This window comes from Eptesicus fuscus, chromosome 21, assembly GCF_027574615.1.
Source record: "Eptesicus fuscus isolate TK198812 chromosome 21, DD_ASM_mEF_20220401, whole genome shotgun sequence".
Taxonomy (NCBI): Eukaryota; Metazoa; Chordata; class Mammalia; order Chiroptera; family Vespertilionidae; genus Eptesicus; species Eptesicus fuscus.
In genome coordinates this window covers 8819814-8841065 of record NC_072493.1, presented here as the reverse complement: position 1 = coordinate 8841065, position 21252 = coordinate 8819814, and the positions used below count along the sequence as shown (strand labels likewise).

General features: G+C 54.8%; 1 long non-coding RNA gene and 1 other non-coding gene across 2 annotated transcripts; both read left to right on the top strand.

Moving 5' to 3' along the window:
- Positions 1-1165: 1165 nt before the first annotated feature.
- LOC114230857 (uncharacterized) lies at positions 1166-5869 on the top strand. The gene is made up of 2 exons (XR_003616825.2): positions 1166-1291; positions 5061-5869. It is a non-coding gene; the product is annotated as an uncharacterized LOC114230857 (long non-coding RNA).
- A 2820-nt stretch (positions 5870-8689) lies between these two features.
- On the top strand, positions 8690-8765 carry MIR9355 (microRNA mir-9355). Its single transcript, NR_129225.2, is given in 1 exon segment — positions 8690-8765. It is a non-coding gene; the product is annotated as a microRNA mir-9355 (primary transcript).
- Positions 8766-21252: the final 12487 nt, after the last annotated feature.

Sequence of the window (21252 nt, the reverse complement as noted above, 5' to 3'; positions counted from 1 at the left end):
TAGATAAGCCCACAGGGAGGGACAGTCGACACAAGTACTGGCCAGGACTCCTCCGGAATATCCAGGTCGGATGAGCAGTTGGCCTGTTGGAATGTGGGGGGAGTGAAAGATCCGAGGCAGTTGGAGGCAGTTCGGAGCAGAGAGGACGGTTGGGGGTGGGGAGTGGTGGTGATGGAAGGCGGCTGGAGAAGGATGGTCCCGGGGAAGTCTCAGCGCTTAGGGGGTCAGATGGCAGTAGTCCTGGGAGCTGAATAGGGTTGCTGGGAGGGGAAACGGGGGGCCCAGAGCTGGGTAAGTCCTCTCTTCACTGTGCGGCTTGGCTCTGTGAGAGGCCCCTGAGGACAGATTCCTGCTTGCCAGGATCCCACAGTCAGGGGCAGGAGGCCGGCGCGGCCATGCTAAGCTAGATGTCTGGGCAGAATGAGCTTGGTGCTGTAATGGAGATGGACGGACAGAGGGTAGAGGGGGGGCGCGGGGGGAGCTACCGAGGCTCAAGCTAGAGGAAGGGGCTGGGCGCTCGGGCCTGGCTGGGTATCAGGGAAAGACATCCATGTGGGTAAGTCCCACTGGCCTTTGAAATGTGGGCCTGTCAATCAAAGGAGAGGGTGAAGGCTCAAAACAAAGACTAGGGATTGGCCCCACAACGCCCAGAGGAGACGTTATGGAGGGGAAAAGTGTGGCTTGAGGGTCGTGGAGGAGCCAAGAGAACGTCCCGGGCAGTCTGACCTGGAGGCCTAGGAGCCAGTGTGGTTAGGAGAGGGGGTGCTTGATCCAATAACCCGATTGAACCCCTGTCGTTGAGTTTCCTCACCTTTATTTATTTTTATTGATTTCAGAGATGAAGGGAGAGGGAGAGAGGGATAGAAGCATCAGTGATGAGAGAGAACCATTGAACGGCTGCCTCCTGCACGCCCCCTACTGGGGATCGAGCCCACAACCTGGGCATGTGCCCTTGACTGGAATTGAACACTGGACCCTTCAGTCTGCAGGCGGACGCTCTATCCACTGAGCCAAACCAGCTACGGCTTGAGTTTCTTCACCTTTACATCGGGGTATGAAGAGAAGCTATCTTAAAGCATTATTGTAGGATTAAATGAGCTCATATAAACTGCTTTAAGATACGAACAGTGCTAAACAAATGTTACCCTTCATTAGGGGACAAAAACAGATGGAAGGAGCAACTCGAGGGGCTGCAGAAGACGCCAAAGCGTGCAGGTCACCGGGGCCCTGGGGAGAGCAGGCTTTGAGTAGAATGGAGTCATCATGATGCTGAGCACCAGCTAGATGCCAGGTACGAAACATGTCATCACAGACAGTTCTCACTGTAACCTTACGGGGGAGCTTCTGTTCCACCCCCACTCTATGATGTAACAACGTACAATTCCTGGTCTCATCCGGACCTCGAGCAGTAAACGGCCCTTGGACGGAAGCACCTTGAGTCAGGGATGGTATCTTAGCCATTTCTGGGACCCCCACAGTCCACATCCCGAGAACTGTGGGCAAGTTCCAAAACCCCCAAACGCCTGCCACCATTGCCTGCCACTTGGGGCCCAGGCCCAGCTCTGGGCTGGAAGAGCAGGGTGCTGTGGACGGGGATCGGGGTCTTGAGGTCTGAGGTCTGTGCCAGCCCACCCAGTGCGTGGCCAATGACCTTGAGCAAATGGGTTCTGCCCTCTGGGCTTTGACCTCTGCACCCACAAACTGTAGATGCCGCATTGGACCAGAAGCTCCCCATGGGCCCTTCTGGTTACCAGGACCATCGTTCCTCTTGTGAAAATACAGATTCTGATCCAGTAGGTTTGGAGGGGCCCTGAGATTCTGCATTTCCAACAAGCTCGGGTGCCGGAGGTGCCGGAGGTGCTGGTGGTGCCGGTGGCGCTGGTGGCTCGGGGGCCCTGCTTGGAGTCACAGAGGTCTAGCCCAGTGGTCCTCCACCCTCGCTGGAAAGCAGGGTGGCCTCAGAGGGTGCTTCTCCTCTACTTCTTTCTCCTCAAGAGAAGTGCACCCCCGGCCAGTTTAGTTAATTGATGGAGCTGGGGACCCGGCATCAGTGTTGTTTGAAGCTCCTCGGGTGACTCTAATGTGCAGCCAGGGTTGGGGACCACTGTTCTACAGGGTGGGCAGAGAATTTAGACAAATGGGCAGTTTCCAGTTAAAGCTTTCTCTTTCTGCTGCCCCCTGGTGGCCATCTTGTTCCTGCACCTTCAAACACAAGCTGATCAGAAAAAGGAGAGAATGCTGCTGCTCAGGGCGAATGGGCTGCCCGCTGCCCCAGGACCCCTCTGCCAGGAGTGGGCTCCTCCCTTGCTCTGATGCTGCAGAGAATTCCTTAAACAATGGCCTCTGTCCCAGAGCCCCGGGGGCAGCCAGGATATGTTGAAAAATTCCGGGTTGGTCTGGGGACAGGGAGGATCCCGGAAAGGAGGGAGGCTTGGAGGAGCAGGTGAGACAGCCGAGCAGAGGAGGCGCCTGGATCCCGCCATCAGTGCTAGCCGGAGCGGGACGGGCACTCAGAGAGGGTATGATCCGGGGCCTTGACCCCTCTGTGCTTCAGTGTCCAGTGTCTTACTCCAAAGCCCATAGTGGGAGCCATCGGAGTGTAAGTGGTCTCTTGTTGACTCTGAGCGTCTAGGGCGGCGGCCAGAAGGCCTTGGAGGCTGAGAAGAAGGGCTTTTAAAGGCGACTTAGTGGTTCGGGGGCAGATTCAAGGAGAAGGCCAGGCCGCGTGGGCCTGCGTTGTGCTCTGTCCCCGTTCAACATCACTCCCCCTCCCCTTCCTCCTCCCCCCGCAGGAGGACTTCTGACCAGGGGAACTGAGGCAGCAGGGAGGGGCCTCGGGCTGAACCCAGGCGCTCACACAGGCCCACCCTCGCAGGCTGGCATGCAGAGTGATCACAGCCGGTGCAGCGGCATGGAGGCAGCCTTGGTCCTGGGGATCTTGATAAAGACGCTTCTTATGATGTCCCTTTCCTGCTTCCAAACTTGAGTGGCTCCCAACCGCCGGCTGCTGTCCCGCAGACTCATCCTGAGCCTTCCTCCTCCTCCCTCTCACACACGCGTGTCCTGGCGCCATTGCCCACGGGGTTCCTATCCCTCCTTGCCCACCTCCTCCTGCTGCAACAGCCCAGAGTGACCTTGCCCCTTCCTCTGAACTTGCAAGGAGACTCCTCATGGCAAGACTCCTTTGCCCCTTTGTTTTCTCCTTCCGAGGGAAGGTTTCTCTTTCTCGGGAGCAGAGGACGGTTCAGACCAGCGGTCGCCAGCCTTTCGGACCTCACAGGCCACCAGTGGTCCACGGACCGCCGGCTTACGTCCGCTGGTTTAGACTTTGCTGGGTCCCCCGTGTAAGAAATACTTCCCGCGTGTTGTGGGTTGTGGACAGGCTTGCGCAGGACTGCGGGAAGCAGGTGTTCATTGTCAGGGTCCAGGTGTGAGGCTGGGAGAGGCACAGGAGCCCTACCAGACACCCACCTGGCCAGCAGGGGAAGGCGAGGAGGAGGAGGAAGCAGCTGGGACAAGGGACAAGGAGGGGCGTTGGCCGTGCCTATCCCCACCCCCAGAAATGCTTTTCCTCTCTCAGAGCTCACCGTGCCTGCCGTTAGAGCCCTCTCACCCATTGGTACTTGGTTCCCAGCCCGCCGCACTCACCGTGGCCAAATCTTTGCCTAACTGGGCTTCCTTGGTTGTGGCCTCCCTCAAGAAACCCCATGGGGACAGGGGCAGTGTCCTGTCACTTCCAGCCCCCAAAGTACCAGGGCCAGGGGCTGGCCTGCAGAAAGCCATCAGTAGACGATGCTGTGGTCACATTCAGGGATGCAGCAAGAGAGAGAAAGTGCCTGTTTCAAGGTGGGCATGGTTTTCCCACCCAAGGCGCCCTGGGGCTGGTGGAGAGGGAAAGGATGAACGCCCAGGAGGGGTATGCCCTGAACCCCACCCTCAGCTTCCCTGGGCAGGGACCACACGGAATCTGAGGCCCACCTGTTAGGGTTGTTTAGCGATTGGACAGCAGGGGCTCTGGCCCCACCTAGATTCCTACCGCTGGCGCCTTCATCCACTCTCTCTTGACGAAAAATGCAGCAGCTTGCAGCCTAGGGCAGCTGGCTGTTCCTCTCTGGGCCGTGTTGGGTGGGGGGTGGGGGTGAGGACTTGGGGTGGGGAGAAAGGAGGCCAATCTTCCCAGCCTGCCTCTGTGGGGTGAGGAGGAGGAAGGTTCTGATGATGCCCCCAGTGGCAGGTGCGCCTAGTCCCCACCTCCTCACTGACTGTGTGATCCTGAGACACCCGCTTACCCTCTCTGGGCCTGTCTCCCTGTTCCTCCTCCACCCAGTGGCGGGTTCATCCCTTTCGGCTGTTCTGGGTGCAGCGCGTGTCCCATCACTCCGGGCCGTGGTGCTGCCCAGCTGACCAGCCGTGCTTTGACCTTCCCACGTTGTCCTTAGTGGACCAGCGTCACGGAAACCAGCCTTCTCCCGCTGTGGGAACCATCGTCCGCTGGGCACTCCCCATCCCCTTCCCAAAAGCCACCCGTGCACAGGTGGGATGAGAGACCCAGCCCAGGAAAGGACCTGGGCCCCTTAAGAGATGAGCCCAGGTAGGGGCCAGAAGTGGGCAGTAGATGCCTTTTCTGTAAGATGTCAGAACACCCCAAGCAGTATGACATGTCGATTCTGGCTCCACGACGGTCCCATTCCAGTAAGAAATGCCCAGCGAAGGGGTGTTCTGACTCAGCGCTTGTCCCAGAGAGGGGTGCTGACAGGAAGGAACAGCAGGTGGTGGGAGCTGAGCGCTAACATAACGTCGACCCACTTGCGGAGCCCTGGTGCGCGTGGAGAAATGGGTGGCATTTGTTAAATCTGGTTGTTTTCTGAAACAAAAACCGTTAGATTTGAGACATCCGCTTACCCTCTCTGGGCCTGTTTCCCTGTTTCTCCTCCACCCCGTGGCGGGTTCATCCCTTTCGGCTGTTCTGGGTGCAGCGCGTGTCCCATCACTCCGGGCAAACTCAGAGGAACGTGCCTCTGGACACACTTGGCTTGAACGCAGTTTCTTGATCGTCACAGGCCTCCAGGGACGCGAAGGTGCCGCGCTGGGTGGTTTCGGCAGGAACCCTGCGATCGGACTGAAGGGTGCCGCCAGGAAGTGAGGACAGAGGACGAGCCCCGTGGGGCACGGATGGCCGAGCCCAGGCGCCGGGCCCAGCGGGCCCACAGCAGCCTCTTGCAAGGACACAAAGCAGAGCGACCGAGGCAGCGAGGGAGAGGCTGAATGGAGGAAACAAGGAAACCTCACGGACTCGCCATTCCTCATCAACTTCCAGACACTGGTTGGCTGCTGGCTTCCGAGGAGCACAGAGAGGGCGGCGGCCCCCCGAGGGGGCAGGCTGGATGCACAGGTGCAGGGCCCGGGTGCCGACATGCTTACTCCATGAAGCAGCTCTGGTGGGACTGGTCATGTCCGCAGGTGAGCGTGGTTGGAGATGAAGAGGAGCTGACGGAGACTGTGAGGCTTCCCGCCCGGAGCCGGGAGCCCGGAGCCCACCAGAAAGGGGGGTCAGGGCAGGGTCCCTCTCCCCGAAAATTTGGGACCCACGAAGGGAGTGGCCTCTGCTTCATGCCGGGTGTCCATGCCCTCATGTCCGCCATGGTGAGGGCAGGGGCATGGGGCTGGTCTGCTGACTTCATCTCCCAGAGCGGGGAGGGGCCCGAAGAGGAGAGTGTGACCCTGATGGAAAGCCAGGCTGGACCTGGAGCGCCCTCTGGCAGCTGGAGAGTTACCTGCACCCCAGTCTCCCCTGCTACATGGTGACCCTAACAGTCCCAACCCGCTTGCATGCTGTGAGGTTTGAATAAGGTCAATTGTGCCAAAGGTTCTTTTGAGAGGGGTTTCTTTTCTTTACGAGGATAGACTCTCTAAAAAGAGCAGCTGACCTCGCTATCCCTGGGTGCCTGGTGTTGGGGGCGGGGGTTGTTCATGAATGGGCATCAGGAATTAATGACCCACCCCCGTGCCCCCAACTGCAAAGCTTTGTGCCTGCATATGTGTATACTGCCCCCAGGGGAAGTCGACAGACTAACTTAGATGATCGGAGGGGTCGTGACGCGCGTGGGGGTTTCGAATGCCTTTATCCCAGACCGGAGTTTCTCAGCTTTAGCACTATTGACATTTGGGGACGGATAATGCTTTGCCTTGGGGGGTGGGGCTGTCTATGTGTTGTAGGGTGATTAGCAGCCTCCCTGGCTCTCCATGTTGTAACAATAAAAAGTATCTCCAGACATTGCCACATGTCCCCGGGGCGGAGAAGGGACAGACGTGCCTCTGGTTGAGAATCACGGCTGTGCGCTGTCCCCTATGCAGCGGGCCCTCGGGAAGTGGCTGTGTGCTGTGCTGACGTTTGGCATGATTACTTTTCTTTGTTTCACTCTTTTTTACAATTATTACTATTATTGATTGATTTCAGAGAGGAAGGGAAAGGGAGAGAGAGATAGAAGCATCAGTGGTGAGAGAATCATTGATTGGCTGTCTCCTGCACGGCCCCTGCTGGGGATGGAGCCCGAAATGCGGGCATGTGCCCTGACCGGGAATTGAACAGTGACCTCTTAGTTCAGAGGTCGCCGCTCAACCACTGAGCCCTGCCGGTCGATCGGGCAAGATTTCCTTTCTGTTGGTCTCTGCCTACTTCCAGGCACTGTCTGGAGGATCCAAAGAAATCATGCCATAGGTTTTTCTAAGTTGGCAGACTTTGGACTCCTAACCCAGCCCTGTTTCTCTGACATTACTGGTTCCGGAATTTGCTGAGTGCCTGACTGGGACTCAGTTTTCGTTGCAATATCAATTGTTAGTTCCTTTACGATTCGTTAAAACCTGGGCTACAATTAAAATTAAGCAGTCAGTTCTGTGGGGACGAAGGCCTCGAGGTACTCTATTGTGGTGAACACTTTGTCTTCTTTTCACCGCAAACCTCAGAATCGGGAAGGCCCAGCAGGAGACTGACGTGAGAGAGGAGCCGGAAGCACTGGGGGTCCCCACCGCGTAGGAGATGCTCTGAGAGCACCTGCTCTTGGCGCCCCCTGCTGGCGCGTCCTGGGTGTGATAGGGCCTTGGCCGCCTCTTTTTTAATGAGCAGTTGTCCTCCATAGACGGCTGGGGCCCGGGTTTGGCTCTCCTCTTGCTTCCCTCCTTCACCCTAACCCCTCACATCTTCCCCGCGGTCCCAGACGGTCCGGAGGAGTCGCTGCTCACGAGTGATGAAGGTTCATCCAGATGTGGGAGCTGTTTTTCCGAACGCTCAGGGGGCTGGTTCCGGGGCGCTCCCTCAGCCCCTCAACCAGGCAGCAGGCTTTGGAAACTGGGTCCAGCATGGAGCGCCCCGGGAACCAGTGCCCGCCCAGTGTTCGCCTTGAATTGGTCTCTGCCCTGAGGAGTTTGGGGATCTGGTCGGTGACCCCGGGGATAAGAATTGGTGTGAAGTCTGACTCCGGGAGGTGCGTGTCAGGAGCCGTGAGTGTGGCCGTCGGAGTCCCCCTTGCGGTCCCAGGGACCTGTGCTGCCACCTGCACCTCCGATCCGGGAGCTCGGGGCCAGGGCTCCAGCAGCACCTGGGGACACGGTGGCGGTGCCGTGACCGTTCGAGTCGGGTGAGGCATGTGCCCCGGGAGGGGGAGGGGTGCTGGTTATTTTAAAGCAGAGGTGGCTCTCGCAGAGCCGGTGCAGCTGTTGTCCTGGGATTCTAACGGTGGCCCCGGGATGGTGAGGGCTGCGTGACATAGACCAGGTCGATGGTGAAGGTCATCGACGGGTGGTGCTGGGGATTCTCGTTCCTCCTACAAGCGTGGTAGCTATGGAGCTGGGGCATCGGGTGTGGAGTTCACTGCAGATGGCACCGCCAAGCACACATGCATTTTCCAAGCGAGCGAACGGCCCCACGGACCGCGGAGCATTTGTCAGAACAGTGTGGGGTCTTCTCCTTTGCGCCACAGACAGTGGGGGCCGTGCTGGAGGCATCCAGGATCCACAAGGGGGGGGGGGCTGCTGGGGGAGGTGATGGCGGGGGGCCGGGCCTGGCCACCTTTGTAGGAACCGAGTTGGTTCCTCCCTGACACAGTGACTCAGTGGCCCTCCTGCGCCCCTGCACAGGTGAGGGGGTTCAGCAGAGCACAGGCGGGGCCTTGGATGAGCCTGGAACGAAGGGTGGGACCCAGTCCTGGCTGACCTCCGGGAGGGCCGAGGGGGCTTACAGGTCGGCTCCTCGGTGGGGGTGGGAAGAAGCTGTAGGCAGCATCTTGATAAAACCCAGGCGCAGGTTGCTGTCTGTGAGCTCTGCCGTCCGTACGCACCCTCTCGGGAAAAGTGAAATTCGTTCTTTGGGGAACGGTTAGGCGGAGGGACAGGGTGGTGGCCTCCCCGTGGGCTGGGCGTCCTGGTGTGACCATGGACGTCATGGAGAGGACCGGAGGCCTGTGGCGTCCAGCTCTTTACAAGGGATGGGTTTCTTGCATCTGTCGGGGGGAGGGGGGGCCCCGCTGTACCAGCTGGGAGACAGGCACTGCACTCGAGGCCGGCGGTGACCCCTGGGAACCGGTGTTGGGGCTTCCTGTCCAGGCCGGGCTCCTTCGGCAGGAAGAGGGCGACTCCACAGGCTGGCTTGTTGTTGGGAGCAAGATGCCGCCTCTTCCTGTGGGTGGGCCGGGGCGCGGGCTGGGACTGTTGACTTCTCGGAGCCGTTTTGAGGGTCACGGCTCATTGCAGGAGTCTTTCTCGGTGAGTGTGTCCGGAAATGTGTCTCAGGTTGGCGGCCCCCCTTCCCTGTGCTCACGGCTCTCCTGTTGAGAACACGTGTACATTTTTTAGGGCCTTTCTTGTTTTTCTCATTTTTTTTCTTCAGGTCTCGGATTTTCTAGGTGCTCGTTCTCACGTCCTCAAGCAGCTTCTGCTCTCCCTCCTCCCCGAGGGGCTGCCTGGCTGCGCACCCACATGCCCGTTGCCGATGGTCTTCGTCGGGGCCCGCTCGGCTTTGCCATTTATTTTTCGGGTGAGCGCTGACCACATGCAGGGAGCACTACCTCCCTCCTTGCCTTGATTTTTTAAAAAATATTTTTATTGATTTTTGAGAGAGATGGAGAAGGGAAGGGGGGAGAGAGAGAGAAACATCGCTGAGCGAGATACTTCGATTGGCTGCCTCCTGCATGCCCACCAACCCGGAGTCGAACCGGCAACCTTTCGGTGCATAGGACGACACCCAACCAACTGGGCCACCCTGGCCGGGCGGCCTTCCCCATCTGATCCTTCCAGCACTTGCCCACCGGAGGGAGGGCCGCGTGGTGCCCCTGGGGCTGAAGGCCGCACCGTGTCCAGCCCACTCTTTTTCTTCCTGACTTCATTTGTGCCGCAGAGCCCCGCCCGCTGCTGGCGGCCTTCCGTCCCTCCAGATCTTCTCAATAGAGCACAGGCTGGACGCTTCCTCGCTGCCCCGCGACGGCAGAGCGGGGCCTCTGTCCGGGCAGCAGAGGAGGCCACCTCTCTGGGACCGCTGCGGACAATATGTATTTGGTCCTGGGCTCAGTACGTCTGACTCGTCAGACTTGGTGTTTTTCTTACCCTGGGATTCAACTGCTTTCTCTGACTTGTCGCTCCCGCGAATGCTGCAGCGCGTGGTGTGCGGGCCGGGGGGTGGGGAGTGTACCCACCGGCTCTCCTTGGTGGCCAGAAGCTCTGTGGCGTTTTCTCCGGAACTCGGGGCCTCCCTGCCGTTTGGGGCCCGCTTCGTTTGCCCGTTCTGTTTTTGCTGCGGCTCTTCAGCGCCCCCGCCCGCCGCCGGGGCCTTGATGAAATAGCCCATCTTCTCAGGAGTGTCTCTTCACTTGAGAGATTCTCAGGAAACCAGCAGCCAAGGAGAGTGACCCTGGAAAGGGAGTCCTGAGTAGCAGCCCCCCTTCTTCAGCACTTTGGGGTGAGCTGAGGAGTCCCCCTCTAGGCTGATACTTGGGTGCTGACGGTACTCCCGGGAGCCGCTGCCCCGTGCACCCTGAGGCCGGGCCGGGCCAGCTCTGTGATGTAGGTCTATGTTGTGATCAGGAAGACGCTCCAAGGCTTCACTCTGTGTGTTGTTTTTTAACCTTGCTTTTCCTTAGCCTCGACCTTCCAGTTGCAATTTCTGCTCTAACAAGAGTTCGCATCCCCCTCTGAAGGGGAGAGGGTGAGATGCTGGGTCCTGTTGGGCGCAGCAGGGCTGACAGCCCCTCTCCCGCTCCCCACAAGCCTGTCAGGCGTCCCGTAGCGCCTCCTGGTGGTGGTTTTGCTGAGGCAGCGCCTGCTTCATGCTCAGGTGTGTGTGAGAGCTGCTCCGTGGTGACTTGTAGCCAAGGAGCGTGGGATCTGCCTTCCTCTTCCTTGTGTTTGCAACCTGGCATAGGTTTGGGGAGCTCACAGGAGCAAGGAGTGCATGCCCCTCCAGTCTTAAAGCCTTTAGAAAAGGGAACATCGATGGGCCCTGTTTCTCAAGGAGGCTGTGGCTGGGTTCGCGCGATGGAGCGCGTGCGCTTTGCGTACACCCGGCGGGATCTGCGTCTCAGCTGCTTCCCCAGCCCCCGACCTTCCGTCCAGTCTGGGTTTTTTGCGTCTCTGCTGGGCTCCCCCCTCCTACCCGACCCCTCAGGGCCCCGTGGCACTCCAACTCATGCACCTTAAAAGTGTCCACTCACAAGGACGACAGACAGTCCCACCAACCACTTCTGTCTCTTTCTGCCTTTCTCCGTTAGGTACGATTCCTCCCACCTGGCCAGCACCCCCACCCTGATCCCCGCAACGGGACAAGCCCCTCGCTGAACGTGTGGTCTGTTCAGAGTATGCATTGCTTCTGTGCTATCGCCCCAACCCGCCTGCCTGCCCTGTCCTGGCAGCTGCTCCCCGAGGCCAAGTCCCCCTCCCGCTCGACTCCTCCCAGTGCATGGACGTGGAGGACGTGGAGCCCAGGGGAGGGTCGCTGTGTGCTGTCAGCTCTGTCCTGGTGGCTGCCGCTGGGTCCGGGAGCCTGTTAGTATTTTTCTTGGGGGTGGGACCCTCTGATGCCGAGGGTGAATTGAAGCTCACGCCTCAGTTCCTGGCGGATCACTATTTCCGCGTTCTATGACTATTTCATACGGAAGAAATCAACCAGGCTGATTGAACCTTGTTCTGCTCAATCGGTGTTTTCTTTGCCGTCTATTTCACTTAAACTGCGGTGCGGTTTGCTTGGAGCAGCGAGCCACTGAGTGAGTCAGGCTTCTCAACACGGGCCTGATCGCAGGTCCTCTCGTGTCCATTCTTCATCTTTACTTTTCTTTACTTCCTTCATTTGCAAGCCATGGCTGCTCCCTCTCTGTCAGAGGAAGTTGGTGGGTCCCAGCTTGCTCAGTCCTTCTTGGTTGAATAGGGGGTTTTAGGATATTAATCGGTTGTGCAACCACCAGCACTATCCCTGTTATCATCAGCAGCATTATATGTTTTCTGTTCCTTCCGTCTCACTAGCTCTGTGCTGCTGCTTTTCTTCTTCCATCGGTGGACAAACGGACCGACTCTTGGGACTGATGAGGTGCTTTGGCGAAGGGCACAGGGTGGGGGTGTGTTATGTCATTTCTTATCTTGTTCCTTTATACACTATTTAAAAAATATTTTAGAGGACATTTATTAAAGCCGGGGACAGTGACACAGGGGAGGGCCTAGGATAGAAGAAGTAACAGGAGAGAGACGAGGCAGGGACATGAGCCCAGGCGGGCGGCGTTGGCTCGCTAAGAAGTCAGATGAAAGGGGCCTTGGGGACATGCTCGGGGGCCTAGCCCAGGACAAGCTGCCGCTGCCCGTTGCTCCCTTAGAGTTGAGGAGATGCATGCCTGTGGGGGAAGAAGAGGCGGAAGGGGAAGGCGGGGTGTGCTCCTGGAAGGGAGACCACGCCTATGCCATGTATTTAACATGTGATCTTCCTCCTCTACATTCCTAAAACTGACCGAGATTACCCAAAGAGCTTTTGTTTATGTGGGTTAAAACTATTGCTGTTCACCTCATTAGCAATCTAAACAGACGGTAAAAAAAAAAAAAAAGCATATTGATTCATTAGAAAATAGTGGTGATGAACACATTGCATGGGAACGTAAGTAACATGTTAGCATTATTATGAAAGTAGTTTTGACTCTGCAGACTGCCCTTCAGTAACGTGTCAGTGTGTCCCCCAGGTGAAAGGGCGCTGTGGAGGACAAAGCCTAGGGAAGGAATCCTGTTCGTGTTATTTGATATGCCTGCCCCTGGAAAGAAACTCTGAGAGGTGTTATATTTGAAATGTGTTGCATTTGCTCAGGTTCTGTGGGCCTGCCTCCTTGGTTTACTGATCAATACCATGGCCTATAATACGGAAGATTAGTCCAGATGACTGAGATTCTGTGTCTTACCAGAAAACCCTTTGTTTATGATATACTGCTTATTTTAATCATTTCACGAGCCATGCCCGCGTAAGTTTTTTAAAAAGCAAATTAAGGTATTATTTACCTTTTCAGAGAGTTAGGTCAGGGGGTTTTAGGATATTAATCGGTTGTGCAACCACCAGCACTATCTAATTCTACCTAATTCCAGAACATTTTCCAAATGAAACCCCGTGCTCACTAGCAGTCACTCTCCGTAACTCTCTCCCCACCTGCAGCCCCTGGCAACCGTTAATCTACTGTCAGCATCAATGGGTTTGCCTATTCTGGACATTTCATGTAAATGGAATTATACAATGTGTGGCCTTTTGTGGGCTTTTTTTGCTTAGCATGCTATCTTTGAGGCTCATCCATGTTGTAGTGTGGATCAGTGCTTCATTGCATTTTATGGGTGAATAATATTCCATTGTTTGGATATACCGCTTTTTTAAAAAAAAATTAAGTACGACTGCCATTAGGACTAATAGCTGCAAGAAGCTGTTCAATCATATCTGCAGGAGATGGGGCCTCCTTAGACGCCACAGCAAGATTGATACTTGTTCAGTCAGCCTAAACACGAGCTTGATCCCTCAGCCTGTCAGGCGTCCCGTAGCGCCTCCTGGTGGTGGTTTTGCTGAGGCAGCGCCTGCTTCATGCTCAGGTGTGTGTGAGAGCTGCTCTGTGGTGACTTGTAGCCAAGGAGCATAGGATCTGCCTTCCTCTTCCTTGTGTTTGCAACCTGGCACAGGTTTGGGGAGCTCACAGGAGCAAGGAGTGCATGCCCCCTCAAGTCTTAAAGCCTTTAGAAAAGGGAACATTGATGGGCCCTGTTTCTCAAGGAGGCTGTGTTCTAGCTCCAAATTGCTTACTCGCATGGCCGACTCCAGAAAGTAGACTAGCCTGAGGCAGACCTTCCTCGATGAAGGCCTTCATCGCCATACACGGCATCATCTCAGCAAAGGTGGCCATGAGCTTAACCTGCGCAATGAGCGCTCAGCCCATCAGCCCCACAGGGATGTGTTCCTCAAGTTCTTTTTATTTTATTTTTTTAATTTAATAAATCTTTATTGTTAAGATTATTACAGTTGTTCTTTTTTCCCCCCATAGCTCCCCTCCACCTGGTTCCCATCCCACCCTCTTCCCTTATCTCCCCCTCACTGTCCTCATCCATAGGTGTACGATTTTTGTCCAGTCTCTTCCCGCACCCCCCACACCCCTTTCCCCCCTGAGAGTTGTCAGTCCACTCCCTTTCTATGCCCCTGATTCTTTTATATTCACCAGTTTATTCTGTTCATCAGATTTTTAATTCACTTGATTTTTAGATTCACTTGTTGATAGATATGTATTTGTTGTTCATAATTGTTATCTTTACCATTTTCTTCGTCTTCCTCTTGTTCTTAGAGAATACCTTTCAGCATTTCATATAATACTGTTTTGGTGGTGATGAACTCCTTTAGCTTTTTCTTATCTGTGAAGCTCTTTAGCTGACCTTCAATTCTGAATGATAGCTTTGCTGGGTAGAGTAGTCTTGGTTGTAGGTTCTTGCTATTCATCACTTTGACTATTTCTTGCCACTCCCGTCTGGCCTGCATAGTTTCTGTTGAGAAATCAGCTGACAATCGTATGGGATTTCCCTTGTAGGTAATTAACTGTTTTTCTCTTGCTGCTTTTAATATTCTCTCTTTGTCTTTTGCTCTTGGCATTTTAATTATGATGTGTCTTGGTGTGGTCCTCTTTGGATTCCTTTTGTTTGGGGTTCTGTGTGCTTCCTGTACTTGTAAGTCTATTTCTTTCACCAGGTGGGGGAAGTTTTCAGTCATTATTTCTTCAAATAGGTTTTCAGTATCTTGCTCTCTCTCTTCTTCTGGCACCCCCATTATTCTGATGTTGGTACGCTTGAAGTTGTCCCAGAGGCTTCTTACACTATCTTCAAATTTTTGGATTCTTTTTTCTTTTAGCTTTTCCAGTTGAGTGATTTTTGCTTCTTTGTATTTCAAATCTTTGACTTGATTCTTGCGTTCCTCTAGTTTGCTGTTGGGTGTCTGTATAATATTTTTTATTTCAGTCAGTGTATGTTTAATTTCTAGTTGGTCCTTTTCCATATCCTCGAGGGTCTCTCTCATATCCTCGAGGGTCTTGCTAAATTTATCAGCCTTTTCTAGGAAATTCTTGAAAAACCTTATAACCGTGGTTTTGAACTCTATCTCCAGTTGTTTTGTTTTCCTCCATTTCTTTGGTTTGTGATCTGTTTCTTTGTCTCTGCATTTTCGCTGCTTCCCTGAGTTGGTAGGGTAGCTTTGTGTGCTAGTTGTCCGATATAGGCCAGTGGCTCGGCCTCCCCAGTTACCTGAGGTAGACACTCTTGGTGCACCCCTTTGTGGACTGTGTGTACAGCCTTGTTGTAGTTAAGTCTTGATTGTTGTTGGTATCAGTGGGAGAAGTTGACCTCCAGGCCAATTGGCTGTCAGAATCAGCTATGTCTACGCTGGGAAACAGCCTTCTTCAACTAGACTTGCAAAATTGGAAAAGCCTCTGTGCTCAGCTTGGATGGGGTGGAGTTTCAGGGTGGAGCCTACAGCCTTGGCTTCCCGTCAGCCCCGCCCTATGAGGTTCCTGGGTCTCAGTGTCCCTCGGTACTCTCTGCAAGCACCTCTGCGAGAAAGGCGCCCTCGAGTTTTGCCTGCTGCCAAACAATCTAGTCTCTCCCCCAATTAATCTGGATTCCCAGATTCTTGCCCGGAACTGGGGTTCAGTGCAGTCGGAACTGGGGTTCAGCTCAGTCCAGAGCTTTTGTCTCCTTCCCACCAGGGCAGTTCAGCGGCACAGTCAATAGTCCGTCCTCTGCGCGCATTCACGTGCGCACCTCCGGAGCTCTGCATTTTGCCGCTCCCCTGAGTTTCCACCTTACAGCCCAGATTCCCCCAGTATGAGCCTGGGTCTCCAGGTTCTCGCCCAGAACTGGTGTTCAGTGCAGTAGGAACTGGGGTTCAGCGCAGTCCAGAGCTTTTATCCCCTTCCCGCTAGAGAACGCCAGCCAGGCACTCGGCCGCCTCTCCGCACACGCGCGCCTGTGTCTCCGTACCTCAGGCTTTTACAGCTCCTCTGATTTTCCTTGTGGTTTTCTCTTTCCTTCTAGTTGTAGAATTTCCAGTCAGCCAGCTTTCCTGTGGTTCTGGATGATGTCCATTTTGTCTTTTAGTTGTATTTTTGAAATTGTTGTGCAAGGCTGCAGTTTAGGTGTTTACCTATGCCGTCATCTTCGTGTTCCTCAAGTTCTAACCGTCTGCGGCGTATAACAACCCCCGTCCCTTTTGCTGCGACCAGGAGCCAGCTGCTCTCGGATCCAGGGATGTGTCCAGGTCAGCAACTGGAGGGGTGGCCCTGGCCGGGTGGTCGAGAACATTGCACTGAATCGCTTCTTTGTCTGCTCAAGAGGACCTTGCTGTGGTTTCCTTACAAGATGGTAGACAAGCGAGAAGGCGGATCTGACAGTTCCATTTCGTGTGTCATCTGGTACGGTGACCCCTTTAAGGACCCATGGGGCCACTTTGCCCTGAGCATCTGGAAGGCTCCGTTCAGGTTTCATGAGGTTTTGAATACCAGGGGCCACCTCCTTTAATTGAGGGCAAACAGCAAGGAGAGCTGATAGTGTGACATCATCTGTTAACCCCGCTATTCATAGTTCTCTGAGTAACTCCGGCTGCGTTCCCACGGGGGCGGCGGGGGGGGGGGGGAGGGGGGCTGTCGCTGGGTTGGGTGCCAGCTCCACCTAACTCGAGTGTGAGCGACACTGTGTCCTACCACATTTTGTGTCTCCATTCATCAGTTGATGGATGGTTTGGTTGGTTCCACTTTTTGGCTATTATGAATTATGCTGCTGTGAACATTTGTATGTAATTTGTATGTGGCCATAGGTCTTCAATACTCTTGGGTCTGTTTACCTTTAAATTTTATCACTTAATTAAATGGGTAAGCAGGGTTTGCTTGTCAAGCACCAATGCTCATATGTTAATCAAGAGTCTGAATCTCTTCTGACAATTCTTTAGATTTTGCCTTCCCAAATATTTTAATAAATACAGAAAAAAAATGGAAGGGAACATTCAGGATATTTGACCCCTCCGATGATCTTTGAGATTTCCCAGGGGAGCCCTGGAAAATCACAGAGATTTGTTTTTGCACCTCATTGAAAGAGATGCCAGGAACGATTCGGTGTGTGTGATGAGTTACTGTTGTAAGATTTGCATGAGGAGAGTTGTCAGATCAGAAGACATGCTCAGCCTTCCTGGGGTTAAGCTTATATGGATGACATGTTAATGTATTTTAGACATTGTACGTTTTACGGGGAGTCCCTGGCCATTTGTCAGTCCCCCCGCCCACATGTTTTTACCCTCAGGGGAAACACCCATTAAAGTCTTATGAAACAGTTCTGTACTGTATCCTGATAGAGAGGACTCCGCCCTCCATGCTGACATTACTGGTTAGAGTGAACTTAGTCCCGGCCACGAAGTCTCTGCCACCTGTTTTTGTTTCCGGTGATGTTTGCCTGAAGGCTCAGCTCTAAGGTGCAGGCTGCAGCCTGTATTCAGTGGGGAAAAGACAGTCTTCGGGCTCAGAGGAAATGATGCACCAGGTCCTTCAAACCGTCCAAACGTTAAAGGACAGACTCTGGGTGCAGGCCTCTGCGCTGCCACGACTGAAGCGGCTCTCTGACTCTCCCCGCGACCGAGCCGGGGGTGCCAGGGCTCGCTTCGTGAGAGCGGACTGCTACCCCAGATCCAGCAGAAGGAGAGTGGGTTCCGTAGGCGTGCGGGAAGGGGTGTGGGAGTTCCCTGTGGTTATTTAAACCCTCGGTCCTGTTGATTTAATGCTGGGTCTTCTGGCTCCGTGAGGAAGCCTTGTCTGTTTTTCTCCCTGTAACCCACACTAATTTTGTAGACTCTGCTCTTGTAAATGGAAATAAAACTTTTCAAAATTATCTTTGGTTTTTTATTGGTGTGCAGTGGCATCTCATTGTGGTGTGTGTGTGTGTGTGTTTAAATATGTTTGTATTGATTTCAGAGAGGAAGGTTGAGGGAGAGAGAGTTCAAAACATCACTGATGAGAGGGAATCCTTGATCAGCTGCCTCCTGCACACCCCACAAGGAGGATCGAGCCGCGACCTGAACATGTGTCCTGACTGGGAATCGAACCGTGACCTCCTGGTTCATAGGTCGATGCTCAGCCACTGAGCCACGCCTGCTGGGCTCGTTGTGGTTTTGCATTTCCCTAAAGGCTAATGATGTCAGTCACCTTTTACACACGTGTTTGCTATTGATACATGCTCTTCAGTGAAACGTCAGGAGGTAAGATGTTGAGGTACTTGCACACCATTCGTTCCAAGCTTCCCATTGTACAGATGGGGAACTTGAGACCCAAAGCGGGGTGTCTGGCCAAGCTCTCCCAGCAGACTGCGGTCTCTGAATGAAGCAAGGGATGGGTGTAAGGAAGAACGAGCCCCCTAAACCAGGCTTTTGGCCAGTTTTCAGCACCTCGATCTCTTCAGCATCAGCCCAGCCCCTTGCCATGGGATCCATGTGTGCAGGTGAGCCCCTGGGCCGGGGCACACAGAACTGTTCCCTTGGGGCGTCAGCCAGGTTTGGAGGGCTCACGTCCCCCAAGCAGGAGGCAGTGGACCAGGTGGCGTCTTCTCTGAGGGGTGGCAGGGGTGTAGGGTTTCACAGATTTGGAACCAACCGAGTCCTTATGAGCCCTGGGCAGCCCCAATGAAGTCCCCACCGCTGCCACTTGGCCATACTGTGTGCCGGGCACTGTGCTCCGTGCGTGATCACCTCGGATTGCCTCAGTCCTCACAGAAACACCGAGGAGGACTCGTCCTCACCCACACTTCATACTGTGACAGGAAGGTGGGCAGGACCATGTGTTTGCCTGTGTATTTACTTCCTGGGGCTGCTGTAACCAAGACCACAAACTTGTGGCTTAAAACAACGTGAATGCATTATCCTGCAGCTCTGGACGCCGGAAGTCCACAATGGGCTACAATCAAGGAATCGCAGGCTCTCCGGGGGGGTCTGTTGTCCTGCCTTGCCTGGTTTCCAGACGCTTCCTGCTTCCATCTGGAAGGCTGGCTGAGTCTCTCTCCCCCGCGTCACTCTGACTTGCCTTTGTCTTTCACACCCAGGGACCCTCTCGGTGCTCAGGCCACCTGGATAACCCAGGATGAGCTCCCTAAGGCCAGCGGATTGGAACAAAGCCTTAATTCTGCTTTGCCGGGTAACAGTGTATTTACGCCCTCAACCTTCCTCTCTGAAATCAATACAAATATATTTAAAAACACACACATACACACACCCCACAATGAGATGCCACTGCCTGGGGATTAGGGCTCAGACATGTTCCGGGGCCATTACTCTGGGGAGTTGAGGGGCCCGAGGAGAGGAGGGGGTTTGATTTCAGAGAGGAAGGTAGAGGGGACGAGAGTTGGAAACATCAGTGATGAGAATCATTGATCAGCGAGGAGTGTGGGTTGAGCAGGTGCTGGCAGAGCCATAGGGTGTAAGCACCCCCCCCCCCTTGAGGATGCAGTTCTAGGTGGGCGTGGCATGGGGTGGGGTGGGGTGCTGGGGGGCAGGGGGCCGGAACACATATCGGGCCCAGGGTCACAGTGCTATGGAGAAAGATATGCCTGGAGGGGCGATGGCGTTGGGGGGAGGGGCAAAGGGGAACAGGGGCTGCGGGCCTCACTAAGAAGGCGCCAGTGGAGCCAAGACTGAAAGGAGGAGAAGGGAGGCGTCACACAGCAGCCGGGAAAAGAGTGAAATCCCAGCCCTCTGTGGCCCTTCCCTAGCCCGTCCTGTCTGGTCCTTGAGCTTTCCCTTTCTTTTCTTTCTTCCTTTCTTTTTCTTTCTCTTTCTTTCTTTCTTTCTTTCTTTCTTTCTTTCTTTCTTTCTTTCTTTCTTTCTTTCTTTCTTTCTTTCTAATGTATTTTTATTGATGTCAGAGAGGAAGGAAGAGAGAGAGAGAGAAACATCAATGATGAGAATCAGGGATCGGCTGCCTCCTGCACGCACCTCACGGGGGATCAGCCCACAACCCTGGGCATGTGCCCTGACTGGGAATCGAACCGTGAGCTCCTGGTTCCTAGGTTGATGCTCCACCACGGGGCCACGCCCTCTGGGCCTCGGGCTTTATTCCTCACGTCTCCCTCTCTCGACCGACTTGCAGTTCCCCCGTCTGAACTGGCTCCCTCTGGCTTTGGTGCCCCTGTTGATGCTGATTTTCACTGTCTCTGCTCTTCCCAGCGTCGGCCCAGGCTTGGTTTTGGATTGCCATGGTGCCACCTCTGACCCTCGGAGCTGTGTACCAACTGGCTTCAGTACCACATGTCCCACCCGAGAGCCCTGGTTCTCGACCCGAGATTCTGGGGCTCTCACTGGCCAGAGGTCCACGCTCGGCCCAGGCGGCTGTGGGCAGGGGGACGGAGGTCAGACGGTGGCCCACTGGGCTGCGCCATCCGGGCTGTGAACAGGATGGCTTCTCTCAGAAAGAAGTGGGGCTTACACCTGACCCAGCCATACCCACCCCGCGGTGGCCTATTGCTCCGACGGGCTCCTGGCTATCGAATAGAGGACAGCGCCCAAGGGGACCTCGGGGTCAGACCAGCCTGTAGTTGAGTCCTCGCTCTGCCACGTAGGAGCTGTATCCCCTTGAACAAGTTACCTAATGCCTTTGAACCTTAATTTATTCATCTGAAAATAGTACCCATCTCATGGGATTGTTGTGGGATTAAAGGAGGAAATGCCAAGTGCACCTTGTAGGCAGTCAATAAATGTGAGCATTAAAAACCATCAGTTCTCTGTCCTAGCATCTCTAAGAGCTGCGTGGACCCGAAGGCTAAGCTCGTCGCATTCCAGGGGCATCTGACGGGTTGTGGTGAGGTGAAGCGCACTCCGAGGAGGAGAAGCTGGGTGTGTGGAGGTCCCGCACTCCCGGTTGATTGGGGGGGATCACTCAGCCCCCCTGTGCCACAGCCCAGGGGTCTCCCTACTGTAAGAATGTGGCTCTGATCTGCAGGCGTCGTACCCTGGCTCTGGCCCCACCTGGCCGCTGGGGCTCGTTATTATCTGCGGTTTCCTTGTCTGAACAGAGGAGACAGTCCCAGCACCTCTCCAAAGGGCCCAGAGAAACCCTCAGATACACCGTTTAGCACAATCCCGGAGATGGAGGAACAAACAAGGAGCAAAGAAGTGGCAGGTGACGGAGAGGCAGGCAGTGGCTCTTCAGTGAAAGCCCGGAGCTCTGGGGTCCTACGCCCCGTTTCTAGTGGTTACACCCCAGTTGGGGGTCCTGACGCCCCTCCCCACCCACGTGAGTGCAGGCTCCCCCGCCGAGAGAGAGAGAGAGAGAGAGAGAGAGAGAGAGAGAGAGAGAGAGAAAGAGAGAGAGAGAGAGGAGAGAGAGAGAGAGGAGAGAGAGAGAGAGAGAGGAGAGAGAGGGGGATAGATGAGATGCTGAGCGCTGGACCGGCAGACGTTTCCACTTTATTGTCTGTAAACTCCTCTTTGGTAAACAAGAAGACAAGAAGCCCAGAGAGAGAAGGAGCATGCTGAGTGGAGAAGACAAGGAACGGGCGGTGCCTCCACAAACAGGAACTCTGAGAAGACAGCTACACCATTAGCAAGTGGCGGACGGAACTGGGACGTGTGGGACGGGCGGTGGCCCGGGGAGAGGCGCAGGGGAGCAGGAGGGAAGGGTCCACCCAGCTGGACACAGAAGCCTAAACTACACAGCAAATGAGCTCATGCATCACAGCGAAGAGAACCGGGGAACC